The 14,595-nt window shown below is 36.6% G+C and overlaps 1 protein-coding gene across 3 annotated transcripts in view; it reads left to right on the top strand.

The window, feature by feature from the left end:
• The window catches only part of LOC144208819 (uncharacterized), a 43,568-nt gene that overhangs the window by 16,439 nt on the left and 12,534 nt on the right, over positions 1–14,595 (top strand). For 2 of the 3 annotated variants that reach the window (XM_077734846.1, XM_077734859.1), the window contains exons 7-10: positions 7,313–7,518; positions 7,972–8,063; positions 10,517–10,646; positions 13,820–13,995. The gene's annotated coding sequence lies outside the window, so the exon portion shown is untranslated. Of the gene's footprint in view, positions 1–4,671; positions 4,819–7,312; positions 7,519–7,971; positions 8,064–10,516; positions 10,647–13,819; positions 13,996–14,595 lie in introns of those variants that run through there. The other variant, XM_077734853.1, reaches the window with a different exon arrangement.

Here is a 14,595-nt window from a genome sequence, read left to right on the forward strand (position 1 = left end):
CCCATGTCTTAACCTTTGAAGAATTTCACAGAAGAATTTCATTTCATTGCAGGCGATTGATGTTAGAATTATTCAGCTAAACTCTCCGATACACACTTTACTGCTTGGAAAAGTCACCCGCACACTTTAAAGGTTTTTCAACTTTGATGCTAGTGTTCTCTGGGCACAAACCTTTGGGCATCAGGGAATATTTTCACAGGAAATGCTGGTGATTGACAGATATCATTAATCTGAACCCATGTGGTGGAATGGGACTGTCTAATTAGATACATTTTACAGGGTTTCGAAAAGTGATAAGATGTCAAGATGATACACATAAATGTCATTGCTCTGGCAGGAAAATTAACGCTGACAGTATTAAACTGTGGCAATATTTAGGTACGGTATATTAACTCATCCTGTGTCATTGACAGTGATATATGTCCAATTTATTTGAACTGGTTGTGCTGGCACTAAATGGTCATGTTTCAGTTCATTAATTTAGTGCCAGTGCGAATTGCAACTGCCAAATCTCAAGAGTCAAATGGGATCAGATGTCTATTGCAGTCAATGGCTGCAAATGAGTTAACCATGCTCAACAAATATTTTAATGTAAGACTATTTTTACCGTTTTTTTCACTTTTTAGCTATATTACATTACATTACAGTACATTACTTTACAGTACATTACAGTACATTACAGTACATTACAGTACATTACAGTACATTACAGTACATAGCGTCTTATTCCAGCTGAACCCAGTACCCCAGAACTGTCCAAGGTGCTAACCATTTGGCCACCCTACTTTGTAAATTGCAAACGAAAAATAATATTAATTTTTGACTCAATGCTTTAACCACAATTATTATACAATGAGCAGATTCACACAATCTCTCTGTAGATTATGTCATAACTAATTATCTACATTACTTATATGCAGATAATATAATGGCATACTAAAGTAATTGTAATATTCAATTATATATAACTAAATTTAATGTTTTCTGTAGTTGCACACAATTTGAGGCCATTTCTCTTTACTTATCTGTTGCATTTGAATAAGATTTCTTGTAAATCTGCCATTAAACACCTCTCTCGAGTTCATAGAACACATCAAAACCGATATTTGTAGCTCTCTTCCTGAATCAACTCCACACATGTGAGTAAAAGGATGTAACAGTCCACCCCCATGAGATTGGAATGAGTAGCAGTCAAATGATAGATTAAACATTTTAATGTGTTTTAAGATCTTAACGACAAGATTTAAATGAAAATTGATTCAAATCGAAGAACACTTCATCAGTTTTTATGAGGTATTTGGGGGCTCATGAAAAAGTGCTGAGGAGTATATGTCATCGGAAAGATCAAAATCTAAATTAGTATTGCTTTAGTCGCAGGTTCGTGCAAGTACTAGGGATGTAAATTACCAATGGAATAACATTGATTTTCTGAACAGCAAAATTATATTTGCTAATATCACAAAGTTTGCCACAATTGTGATCAATTTGACAGCAATAAATCAATCTAATTTGACGCTATTGATAATTTTATTGCTGAAACATTTCATATGACTATTTTTTTCAAAAACAGCATACTTAAAAAACGTCAATGTCGATTGATTTTGTGAATTTTGTGTAATTTAAATTCAATTATGCTTAAGCAACCCCAAGGCATAATCTCTCTTTTTATATATTGCCCTGTCTTTTTGAGACACTCTAAATTTGCACTCCCTTATAATGAATAGTACCAAGGATTTCATTTTTTTCAATTACAGTACTTTCCTTTTTCTGCTTTCCTCTACCCCTCATGGTTTGTTCATTCAGCTGAGGAGAGGATGATTATGCAACTCTGTCACCCAAGAAATGTTGACATTTTATTTCCTCCCAGACAAGGAGCCAGTGATGGGTGATGAGTTTGTAGCCACTGAGGGATGTGACAGACTCTGGAGGAATAATAAAGCAATTTCAGACTGTCAGCGAAGTCTGAACAAAGAGTAGAAAAATTACATGTGATGATAACAGAAATATATAATTAAATACAGTATTTCAGGCGATAGGGGGTACTCTACATCCTTTAAAATCAGTTTGTTGATGATAAGACTGGGAGAGAAGTCACTCTCAACTAGTAAATGAAAGGATGAATATGAGCCTGTAAAATGCTTCAGGCACTGAAATGGTGTAGAATGAATGTGCTATATAAGTCCTCTACATTTGCTACTGCTTATTCTGAAGTATGTCATAGTCAAAAATCCTAATCAGCAACATTAGTTCCCTCACTTCTTACAGTGAGTCCAATGGGAATTGCAAGCTAGGTAAGGGATATACTTACACATCAATATCTAACAGTGAAAGATGTTTCCTCCTACCACCAAAACATTTTTAGCTCCTCATCCCATCCATTTTTGACTGTCACATTATATCCAAAGTAGTTCTACTTTTTTTTATTTTATTTTTTTGCTAATCTGTCAACATTAAAGAAAATTTATTCATGTATTTTTTCTTTTACAACCACTTAAATTAGGCAAATTACCTACCGGGCCGTCTTTGGTTCGTGTGGTGACAGCAAACTTGCTTGATTACAAAAAAATAATAATAATAAAGATCTTTATTATGGTAATTTTGCCTTTTAAAAACATCAACTTTAAACCTCTGCTCACCAAGTGCATTGAATTCTTTTGACGTGCTGCATGAAAGTAGAAGCTGACTGCATAATAAACTGCAGGTTGACATTTAAAACATGAAGAAGGGGCTTTGTGTTCTAAGTTTGGTGGTTGCCAGCATGTACTCGTGATGAAAATACGAGGAAAAATGAGGACTGCTAGACCTGGCAGGAGGCATAAACTGCTTTTAAGATGATGAAGGTTGAATTTGAACAATACTTCTCTATGAAGTAAACAAAAATCTGTCATATCGATACCATAAATATGGAATATTTGCTAATATTGACAGAAATGGACAGACAAATCAATGTGAATGTGTATTTAATATAGTAATAAAATGTGTGCAGTTGAAAAGAGGCCAAAATATATAATCTTTTTTTCAATGAAAAATTCTATTGATGCATTTCAACATTGCCGTTGAAGCTTTTTTGAATTTTAGTGTACAGAGGTACATCAAAATCTGAAGAAATTAAGAAAAATGCTTCCAAATATAACTGTTTGAACTTAGAATATTGTGAGCAAGACAAGTAAAATGTACAACATAGGTATTTATTTTCTCCCTCTGCTTTAAAACGGAAATCATTTGTAGAATTCAGAGCCGCCTCATGGTGTAGCGGTTCACTCGCCTATAAATAATTCTCCCATAATGCCCTTTAGATCAGGAAATTATTGTCCAAGGTGAAGTTTGACAATAGTTTCTATGTATGCATTTATTTTACTTCATGTTCTATAATGAATTTATGGTCCCCCTTTACCACTTTGTGGTTTCAACATTCGCAGGATCAGTACATTGCAGTATTTTATATTAAGTATCCTACTTCATCACCCCTAATGCTTATCGGCGAAACATCAATGACTAAATTCACTGTAACTACCCCAGTTATCATTTTTTTATAATATAAAAATGTAAATGGTTGTATAAAGTAAAACATATGAAGATCTCTCAGGAAAGAAAATCTTTGACAAAATCCACGTGATGACTGCAATGGCAATTGATTATTTTCTTTATTCTTTATATTTAGCTTCCAATGAATCCATTCAACAGTGTAAGGCCACATTCTATTCATATAAAACCCACAAAATCATATATAATTTGTACTGATATGTCCTTACTCTGTGGGCGACCATATGTCTTTTTGTCTGGAAAAAATCCATAGTGAATTAAGAGACAGCTGAACACCCATCAATGAATACAATGTGCAATGTGACTCACATAACCTTTAGTTCAATTTCCTGTTAATTTATAATAATAAACTATAGGTGAAACGAACCATATTCTGATTTCTATGCAAATATAGCATCTACTAACAGATTGGCATACAAAAAAGGATAGGAGCCAATCTAATCAAAATTGTTCACTGACTAAGGGTTGCACACACACTTGCACAATTCTTTTCAACAGAATCCCAGCATGTAGGACTACTTGGTGGTTCACTAATTCCCTCTGTGGGGAGCAAGGGAGGTTGTGTTCACTCAGCCATCCATCTGAAACTCATTATTACAGTACTAAGTGATAGATCATTTCTAAATGATCACGTGCATCTCAACAATTAAGCCACCAGCAATGCAATTACAGATAAGCAATATGGCGATGGTACACTGATGTATTACCGGGCCCTAACCTTCGAACCTAAGGACGGATTACAGTTATTAAGATAAAGCTTTATTGGTCTTATAAAAGCCACTGTGCAGCCTTATCAGCAAACACATCAGCAGAGTGGACGGTCTTTTCTTCCAAAGGCTTCTGCTCTTAAGAATGCCTGCAGAAAGTTTTAATTTATGGAACATCTTCTGTTTGTTTAGTAGATGTGTTAATGTGTTATTGATCTGTCTTAGAGAAGGGGTATTATCAAATAGAATGCCATTCTTTAAAACAGAAAACCATTTCTACATTTATATGAAAAAGAAAAATATTAAAATACTGCAAGTTTTACTTTTTAGGGGTTCAAAATTCTAAACCCTTCAAAAAATTTTTCAAGCTAGGTTGTTATTCTTCCTGTCTGCTTGAATTGTCTTTCCACTGACGTTGCAGAGCAAAAACTGTGCCAGCTTCATGCTAAAGCCTGCCGCCATGGAAGCTCTGCCAACGTCACACGTTGATGGCAAAAGTATATGATGGCTACCACAGGGCTGGCTTATAAAAACAAGTGTTGACATCTGGAATCACTTGAAATGTGCAGTGGAGGGAAAATGTGAGTGTCGAATTGCTGAAAAAGAACCACTATTTAAAAAAAAAAAAGCTAAAGGGCAAAAAAGATGAGTCAAGTCCTTCAAGATTAATATAATACACTAATCTTTCTTTTTTCTGTCTGTATATTTTTTCTTTTAACTATCTGAATGTTGTCTTTTAATGAAATATAATGTGTTTGTTTTGAAGCACATAAAATCCGTATTTCATGCAGAATTAGTACAAGTACCATCGCTTCCCTAACAAAATCCTCTTGTTTGAATGAAGTGCTGATATAATTACCTCCGTCTAGTATGTATCCACCTGCTTGAATAACTGAATAGCTTATGTTTTTGACCATTGGCTCATGCAGCAATCATTTTTTAATCTAGAGTGAAATGGCTGAACCGAGTGAAGACTTTGATAAAGTGAAATATTGAGTGATGCTTTGAGGATACCAAATTGTGGCTCTCACAGGCAACCTTCCTGAATGTGAATGCGAGCACTGAGAAACGATGACAAGCAACTGCTTAAGTAAATCAGGATGTGAAATGATGAAATGAGAGGGTGGATGCCCAAGGCAATCAGTTGACTAACTGGTCAGCAGTTAATAATAATGCCAGCAAATGTTATTATTATTATTTTTACTGAGACAGAAAGGCTAATGCAGGCCAGTACTAAATAATTGAGAGAATGGGTCAATGAGAGTGTCTAATCTCATTGAGTTGTGAGTATAGTGTGTGAAGCAGTAGTTTGTTTGACCCTTAGAATATGAAAATCAACGTCTACACACTACCGGAACACTGAGACCTTTGTTTTTCTCTAAACACTAAAAGCCATCAATATGTCTGCTTTGTTATGCACCATGAATATAACACATGGATTATACATTTTTAGAAGGTAGCATGTTGTTTTGAATGCTTTCATTATGACATAAGCAAAAATATTTTAACTTGATGAAGTTTTTGGTGTTCCATTAGACCTCAAAAACACGTCTTTTAGAGTTTAATTCATGTATTCATTCATTTTCTGCACCATTTTATCCTCATTAAGGTCACGGGGGCTGCTGGAGTGTGGTGTTTGTCCAATAATTTTGACTAGAAACATAATTTTTTTATTAATATTTGGTCCAGTTGTTGTGTTCTGCAATTAAGATTTCCATCCAGTACCGTTATTAGGATTCTCTAACTAAACAGAACAGGTTTTTTTTTTCTTGACTTTTACTTTCACATGAACCATAAGCAGTAGCAGTTATTTTGCTTTTTTACCTCTAATAAATTCACATATCCATGGTTTGCATCTACCATTCTAGTCGTTTGAAATAGGCTAACTCTTCCCCTCATATATCAAAATCCAGCTTGTCAGCATTAGTTCCCTGGCCCCTTGCAGGCAATCGTTTTGACTATTAAATGCTCTATGCACCACTGGGCTTTTTTTCGACTTGGGCTGTCATTCGTCTGTTGTTGGTAGGGCCATCAAACTCAAATATGGGTGCTCTGACCTTGGTTAGACATTGACTCTTCTGGTCACTGTACTCACAAGGTCAGCACACATCTGAGCTGAGCAAGGAGGAATAATGGAATCCTTGAATCTGAGTTTGTTCCTATAGATTTCTATAAAAGAAAGATTGCATTGTAGGCAGCCTTGTGGTCAGCGCATAAGCCTCACAGTTCTGGGGTTGAATATCTGAATTTTAAATTGCAAATTTAAAAGATTAAACCACCCTAATCCAATTTTAGGAAGGAAAACCTTTATTGAGGAGGTGTCATATTCCGTAGAATATTAAAATGTAATTCACATGACATTTAGGTTTATCCAAGATAGGAAACCTGATGTTTCTTCAAAATTGAGAGGGTGACGATAAAACGCTCAAATAAGACGGATTGATGAATATTGCTTCGAAAACTGCATTGCCCTGGGTGACGACAAGCTTACAAGATTCCATGACATTTAGACACATAGTCTGCCTTGGCACATATCCAAACTTCCAAGTGAGGACATTTTTTAATTGAGTCACTTGAAGCATTTAATTTAAATCTAGCCTTTGACATTTTAGAGAAGCTAAGCTCTCTTGCAGTCAAACCCTCACTCATTGCATGCTACTCTGCACTCTTGGCCTTGACAATTACAGCTCGGAAACAGCTCAGTACCTTTCTGCAAGAGTGTTTTGTCTATACACTGCCTGGAGAAATAAACAGTGTATCTTTGATATAAAGGAACTTTGGAAGCCTCTTTTTTAGGCTGTGTGAACATGGATATTGAATCTATATTAAATATGACATAAAAGTGTTTTTTTCTGCTAAATAGTATGGAGTGTGTGTACATGAGGAGAGTGCCAAGGTCCAAATGAATTGGTTCGGCACACTTAATTTAGAGTCTATCAGCAGCTGCCATGCGAAGTCAGAAATATTACAGTGTCGTTTTCTTGAATTCAACTTGTTCATCAGCAGTTCCAGATCATTTAACTGAAATATCTCTTCTCATCTCATTTTGTGAACCGCTTTAGGGTGGTGGTGCTGGAGCCAATACCAGTTGACTCAGTGGCCAGCCGATCGCAGGGTACAAGGAGACGGGCAACCATGTACTCTCACACCCATACCTAGGGGCAATTTAGAGTGTCCAATCAGCCTACCATTTTGGAATGTGGGAGGAAACCGTAGTACCCAGAGGAACCCCACGCTGGCCCGGGGAGAACATGCAAACGCCACACAGGTAGACCGACCTGGACTTGAACCCAGAATCCCAGAGCTGTGAGGCCGATGCGCTAACCATTCGCTCCAACGGGCCGCCCCCCCCCCTTTAATAACTTATAAATAATTATTAGTAGTGTTAAACCAAACAACAACTCAGTGTCACAATTAGCTATAGCCTTTTTGAGTAGATATGTTTCCTTTTCTTGCAAATACAAGGCCTCGTGTAACCTCCATCTAGTCTCAGAGAGTACCCTCGTCTCAGGCTTTCATTTCTCCCCGCACACCTACTCGTATCATGACAAGCTGCAACATTCTGAAAAGTGTGCTAGCCCACCTTACTACAAAAGCTGTCTTTCTCTGAACTTTGGCTTTCTTTTGTCTTCTTTTTTCTCACGTAGCACTACCAGCCGAGGCTCTGTATAGTACAATGAATGACTCAACAACCTTTCTCCCCTTTTCTCTCCTTCTCTAGGGACGATGAGCAAAGGTTGGAGCTCTCTAGATAAAGGATGGAGTACTCCACAGAGCTTGGAAATATCAGCTGCAGGGAATGATCAGTGACAGGTAATGGTCCCTAAAGTACTAGGCACGTCATGGCAGAAAGGCTCTTTTGAAACTATTGGGGCATGGTCCACCTAATCTCAAAAGTCGTCATTGTCTCTGGCTGTTATTAGTTGATTTGGTTCAGGATTTTTTTTCATTTGAATCCTGGCACAGACTAAAACACCCTTAAACATGGAATATATTTTAAAACACATGGAGGTGTTCGAAATTCAAGATCAGTACGCGGTACCTCTAAATAACTTGGTAAACAAAGTTTCCTCCATTGGTATTCCCCAAATATTATACAGAACCTCGGGGATTTAACTTAATTTTCTTATAATAACATTCCCTCAAGCTTAGCCTGTGTAGTTCTATCTCTCTAAAGAACAATGAAGTAACAGATTTCTTCCCTTTTCCTCAGTGTGGTCAATTCTTTTTATACCACTCTCCACTTCAGTTGGGGCTCTTGACCTCACTGAGTTTTATGTCACATAGAATAATGTGACAGAGAGTCAAAACCAACCTGAGTTGTTCATTTCGAGAAGCATGTTATTCTTATCGGATATGAAACAACTATTATGTGGTTTCAAACTATCTTGCAAAAATATGAATTATTTGCTTTGTGATTGTTCAGAATTGGAAAAAAAATAATGTTTACATACGTAGGATTATAAATAGGCACTAAATGTATATTATTTAGCATAATGGATGAATAGATAATAGAGATTAAACAGAGATCAAGTCATACAAAATTATCCTTACAGGACACAACAGAGAGGGCGTAGAAATAACATTAGAGATGACATTATACAATCACACTCACTTGAGAGATAGTGCACACGATCCTGGAATTAGTCTCCAATTTATTTATTCATTTCCTTCAAAGAAGCAATTTAACGCATGACATAATCCATCTTTGTGATGTCGCTGCTGTGCCTTCTGCACTGTGTGACATGAGCTGAATATTTGGGTCTGAGATAAACACTTGCACCCAGAAATACTGGATCACTGTGCAGGGAGAGGCATATCACAGATGCTAAGCCGTGCAATCTCGCTTTCAATCTTCAGCTGTATAATGGCCACTTTATAGACAAATATTTTATTCGCGTTTGACCAATGCGTGCGAGAAAATATAGATGGCTTTGAATCTCATTGGATGAGATTTTCTTGTGAGGGTGCTCAAGCGGTACTGATCCGCTGGCCTTGGTAATGCCAGATGGACCAATTGAGCTGCCAAAAATCATGACTGTGTATAGGCAGGTCTTGCTGCCTGTGGCTCGACGAGACTGACTGGAATAACTTTGAATGGGCGAAGTGCACAACTACATTGGAAAGAGATAAACTGGTTGCCGTGCTTAGGGAGCGGAAGCAGAGTCTGCGTTCACATAGATTGTAACATATTGGTGAGCCAAACATCTGCAGGGTATTTTGTGGATGTTGAATAAAATTATGTACTGTACACAAGGTTCCCCTTGAGCTCAGTGACAGAAATCCAATTCTCGAAAATAGGATTATGCCATTCTGATATGAAAACTACTAATTTAGATTAGGGTATGCCAGCTAGAACATGCTTTAACATGCCAACTCGAGCAACATGTGAATTATTCTTGGCATAATCCTTCATTCATTCAATTTCTGAACAGTTCATCCTCATTAAGGGTCATGGAGGGTGCTGGAGCCTATCCCAGCTAACTATTGGCAACAGGCAGGGGACCTGCATCGATGGCCAGCCAATCACAGGGCACATGGAGATAGACATGCTCATACCAAGTGACAATTTTGATTTTTCAACGCGCCTGCCTTAGGAGCTTCACACATTTACTGTTCATTTATATTTTGTTTCTTTTTAGGTTTTTAAACAAATTCACCAAAATGAAAGCATTTAGATGTATTCAATGCAGTCTTTATACAATCTTTTCAAGGACATGGAACACTACATAAGAGAAATGGCAGTTGCAACAGTAATACTGGAATCACATTGAAAGAGATTACATTAATGGATACAATTTAACATTTTTACATCATTTGGGTTGCATCAAGAGTTATACTGCTATGAAAAAAAAATTAGTCTGACATTAGGTGTATTTATATAATTTATTATATTCATTTTGTAATGTATTTTAGTGAGTTATGTTACGGGAAAACAAATTGCAGAAAAGCACATTCATTCTTCATTTAGAATTCTCATTTTGTATAGTATTGTTATTATATAAAGTATTGTTGTGCAGTCTTCAGCAAATACCATACTTTTAAGGTCTTTAATTAAAAAAGTAAATCCATTAAAAGCAGGTAATGCCAAAATATTCCTGAAACAAATTCTTTACCACAATTCAAAATCCCCACACAACATTTGTATGGGCTTCCTGTTTTCCATTCTACTAGCCAGACTGGCCAAGAGGGAGTGTACTTTTAGAAAACTTTTGTCCAAACATTCTGCTTGTTAATGAGTAAATTAAATGTTTGTGTTTTTCAAGCTCCCTGGGCCAGCTTGTCAACTAAAGCCTATATCAAGTCACCGTTCCGCTGCTTGAATGACCCAATTACACTGAGAGAGCGCCTTGTGAATTACTTCCAGCATCTTCAGGGACCGCACCAGTTTTTAAAGTATGTGGGTTTGGCCATGAGCCTTGATACTTTGATACTCATTATTTTTTCCCTGATGGTCTCATTTTTACTACTTGCCTCAACAGTAACATAGTGTGAAGGCGTCATTGCTCTTCATTAGTCCCATTTATTTTTTATTTCTTTGTGGGTCGGAAATGTATGTTTTTAAATAAGTAAAATTAATGATTTCATTCTTCAAATTTAAATAGGCTTTTTTTCCTCCGTTATTTCTTCCCAAGGTCATCAGTACTTTCAGGGAGGAACAATGCTTATTTGATATGTAGTACAAAGTACAAGTTATTAATCACATGACTTTTAAATTATCAAAAGCATTAGTTTTCCTTGCAAGCATTCCTCTGCTGATTTAGACTTTGTACAGTGATATGATGTAATAATAAGGATGACATTCATGCCTAATTATATGTTTCGATTCCCATTTGTCTCACCCCGATGTTCATTAGGGTCAATGAACAAAGACTATTAATAATGTTAGGATTTTTTTTCTCACTGCCTCGAGGAATGTAGAAAAAAGGTTTGCAATTTTGGAACAGCCTGTCTTTAATTAAATATCTGATGAATAGGCAGGTTGTTCATTTCGGCACGTTTATGAAAGCCTTCACAGTACAGACTCTTTTCCCTGCAGATTAGTAAACTTAGCTGTGTAATATAAGAAATATGGAAGTTTCCCCATTATCCTGTGCAGTAAATTTATAACTTGAGAGAGCATGACAAACTCTTTAAAGCATATGGACTTGAAATACATTCATACTTTAGAGTTTGTGCAAAGTAACTCGGTTAACATTTCAGAGCAGAGCTCTTCTTTGTTGTTCCTCTAATGACAGAATGGTGTCTGGTATATTCTATTCTAAAGAGCATTTCACCCAGCTCAACACATCTTATTATGAACTGCAATTTTCTCATTTTTTTTCCAATAAAATATGTATCACACATTTGATTCCCACACAGAAAGTGAGGAAAGTTACAATTAGGGTATTCATTTAGTTGAAAGTGTAGTTTTCTTACAATATTATAAGCTGAAATTGTGAGAATATTTTATTCACTCTGTATCACTAAATGAGTATTTAAATCTATAACCATGGCATCTGAGAACTCCTTTAAATCTGTCTTTCATGTAAGTGATCACTTTTGGTATTTTTGCCCTTAGTGATTAAACTCGTATCTTCATAATACAATTTGTTCGTTTCACTGCTGCCCAAAAAACATATATGACAGCCCTATATGATACAGGGCAACAAATTGGCATAAGAAACGGTAATATTCTAATCTCTTCTCATTTTCTGAACCGCTTTAGCAATCAGTCTCTAGTTTAGCAATCAGGCGGCACAACAGTTCTTATTCAGTTCATAGGACAGAACTGTGAATACCAGTTGGACTGAGCAACTGTTAAATGTGTTTCAGTTGGCATACTCTCAGTCAAGAGACCCAGTAGTGGCTGAAAAAAAAATGGCCCTTTCATAAATTTAACGTGAATGTTGGGAGTAATCTCTCTTTGAAACAATATGTCAAGCAACTGGACCACAGGCTGTGTATAAAACCATGTCCCACCTCCTTATGTTTGATGTTTAAGAAACCACCACACAAAATTAACATCACAGAAGTAGGTGGATGGAATGTAATGTGAATGGAGCAATTAGCAATTTCAGCAAGCACCCATCACCCCAAATTATGTCTGCTGCTGGTTACAAGACTGCCTGAAAAGGCTTCTGTCTTATTCTCACTGTGTGCTGAGTGCTCCATATAACCTACTTCAGCTGCAGCGGTATTAAATGTTGGCTTGTAAAGAATTGGGCAAACAGCATTAAAAAAAAAGGAAGCAAATGATGGAGTTGAAACGTGCAAATTTAGAAAATGCAACCATTTTAATCCTTGTCTCCATTTGTTTTCAACATCAGCAAGTGCACACATTGATTCTTGAATAACAGACACATAAAGAAAGCTTTGCATTTTGATCAAAGAGACTTTGGAAATGTGAATCTAAAATCCACAAAGTACATTATGAAGTAGGTTCCCATAGGGAAAAATTGACTGGAACTTAAATAGAAGTGTTGGCTCAGGAAGCAAACTGTGACAGACCCAGAAGACAGGGAATGTTGGTCACTGTTAAACAATTAAACGTTATTATCAATATATTTCAAAATTACCTAATGAAGACCATATACAAACCTTCTGTGTGGATTTGAATGTAAAAGCTTGTCAAGGGAATCTTTGTCAGTGTTTTAAGAGCTGCTGTATTTGCAGCGTATGCAGACATTAAAATCCTCTGCCTTTTCATTACTTTTCTCACTCCTAAACTACAGAGCCTTGCTTCAATCAAACAATAGAGAATTACTACATCTTAAAGTTAAGACCTGGAGGGATTTCGTCGCTACAGAATCATACTGTGTTTGGCTGATGCACTGATAATCCACCTACACACATGCACTTAATTTTATTTAACGAAAAATTCTAACCTATTATCCCAACATGCATTAAATAAGGACAAATTATATTATTTCTACAACATAAAATCCAAATGCTTGACTAGTCAGGGGATTTGATTTGTGAAGTGTACGGTTCAATGTCGCAAAACCCCACAATGGTACTGCCTCACAGTCTGGGCTCCTGGGTTTAAGTCCAGGTCGGTCCATCGGTGTGGAGTAAAGCGGTACAGAAAATGAGAAGAGAATCTTAAATCTGACCTTTCCATCAGCACTTAAACAACAGCTCTATGAACAATTTCACACTTGTCACTAGGCAACTGTCTCTAATGAGATCTAATGTCTGTCTCTTGAAGTTCTCGCTAACATGGTGGGACAGAAAATTCTGTGTGTATTCATCCGTGGGCATGACTCCGTGCAACAACTGTTGTGTGAGCATATTGATAACCTATTGGGGCCGCAATACACCACCCTATTGAGATATTGTTGCACCGCTAATATATAGAAGTTGAAGTTAAGAACAAACAATGTTGAGTTTTTGTTTTAAAATGTAGGATAAAGTTTTGTGTTAGCTACTGTTTTCTTTGCTTTATTTTGGACATAACTGTATATTTTAAATGTGTGTATTATTTTTTTAAAATACAGAAGATAGAGATGTTTATGTGACTGTATTTATTGAAGGGAAACAGGTCAATATCACCTTGGAATCTTTTACTCAATTTTAGTCTGTTGCAGGTGATGTGCAATAGAAGAGGATGGAGCAGTATTTTGCTGGCTTGGAATGTGCTGCAGCATAAATACACGGCACAAAATGGAAGTGATGAACAGCTCTTGATTCTGCAAGCCATGAGTGTGACATGTCTTCCTAAGGAATCATTTGTCTTCCAGAGTTGAAGTACTACAACCTGAAGGTATGTGACAATAAATATTCTTCAGGTCTCAGACATATTTTTTCAGACAATCTGAAAATATTTGTATAGCACTTGTTTAAAAAGGTTCTATTTATTAAGTTGTACATGAAAATACTTAAAAAAAACAGCTGTAGAAAGATAGCAGCAAAATCTCACAGGTCTAATGGATTACTGTAGCATCCCCAGTGACCCTTATGAGGATAAGCAGTTCAGAAAATGACTGAATGAATAATTACTGGTCAGCTCCAACTTCCGATTAGAACTTAACCATGTTCAGTGAATTACTACATTGTCAAAGTCAAACTATACAAACTTAGACTTGTGCAGTTGTGATGTTTTGCAACTACTGAAATTGTAAACATTATAGAGAATCAGTTTAGCCTACTCCCCATGAGAAATGGTCCTGCCTCAAGCTTTTTACCTCTCATTTTTTTGGGGGGGAGATGCTCTTAGAGGGCACTGGTTTACAGGAAGGGGTGACAGTCAATTTGCAATGTAGCTGGCACAATCATCAGCCTACATAAATCATATCAGCACACATTGGCCCCAAGGCAACCACAGAGGTGACACTTTCATGCCTCAGCTCCAAAATACTACCTG

The sequence above is a fragment of the Stigmatopora nigra genome, chromosome 2 (genome assembly GCF_051989575.1).
Source record: "Stigmatopora nigra isolate UIUO_SnigA chromosome 2, RoL_Snig_1.1, whole genome shotgun sequence".
Classification (NCBI taxonomy): Eukaryota; Metazoa; Chordata; class Actinopteri; order Syngnathiformes; family Syngnathidae; genus Stigmatopora; species Stigmatopora nigra.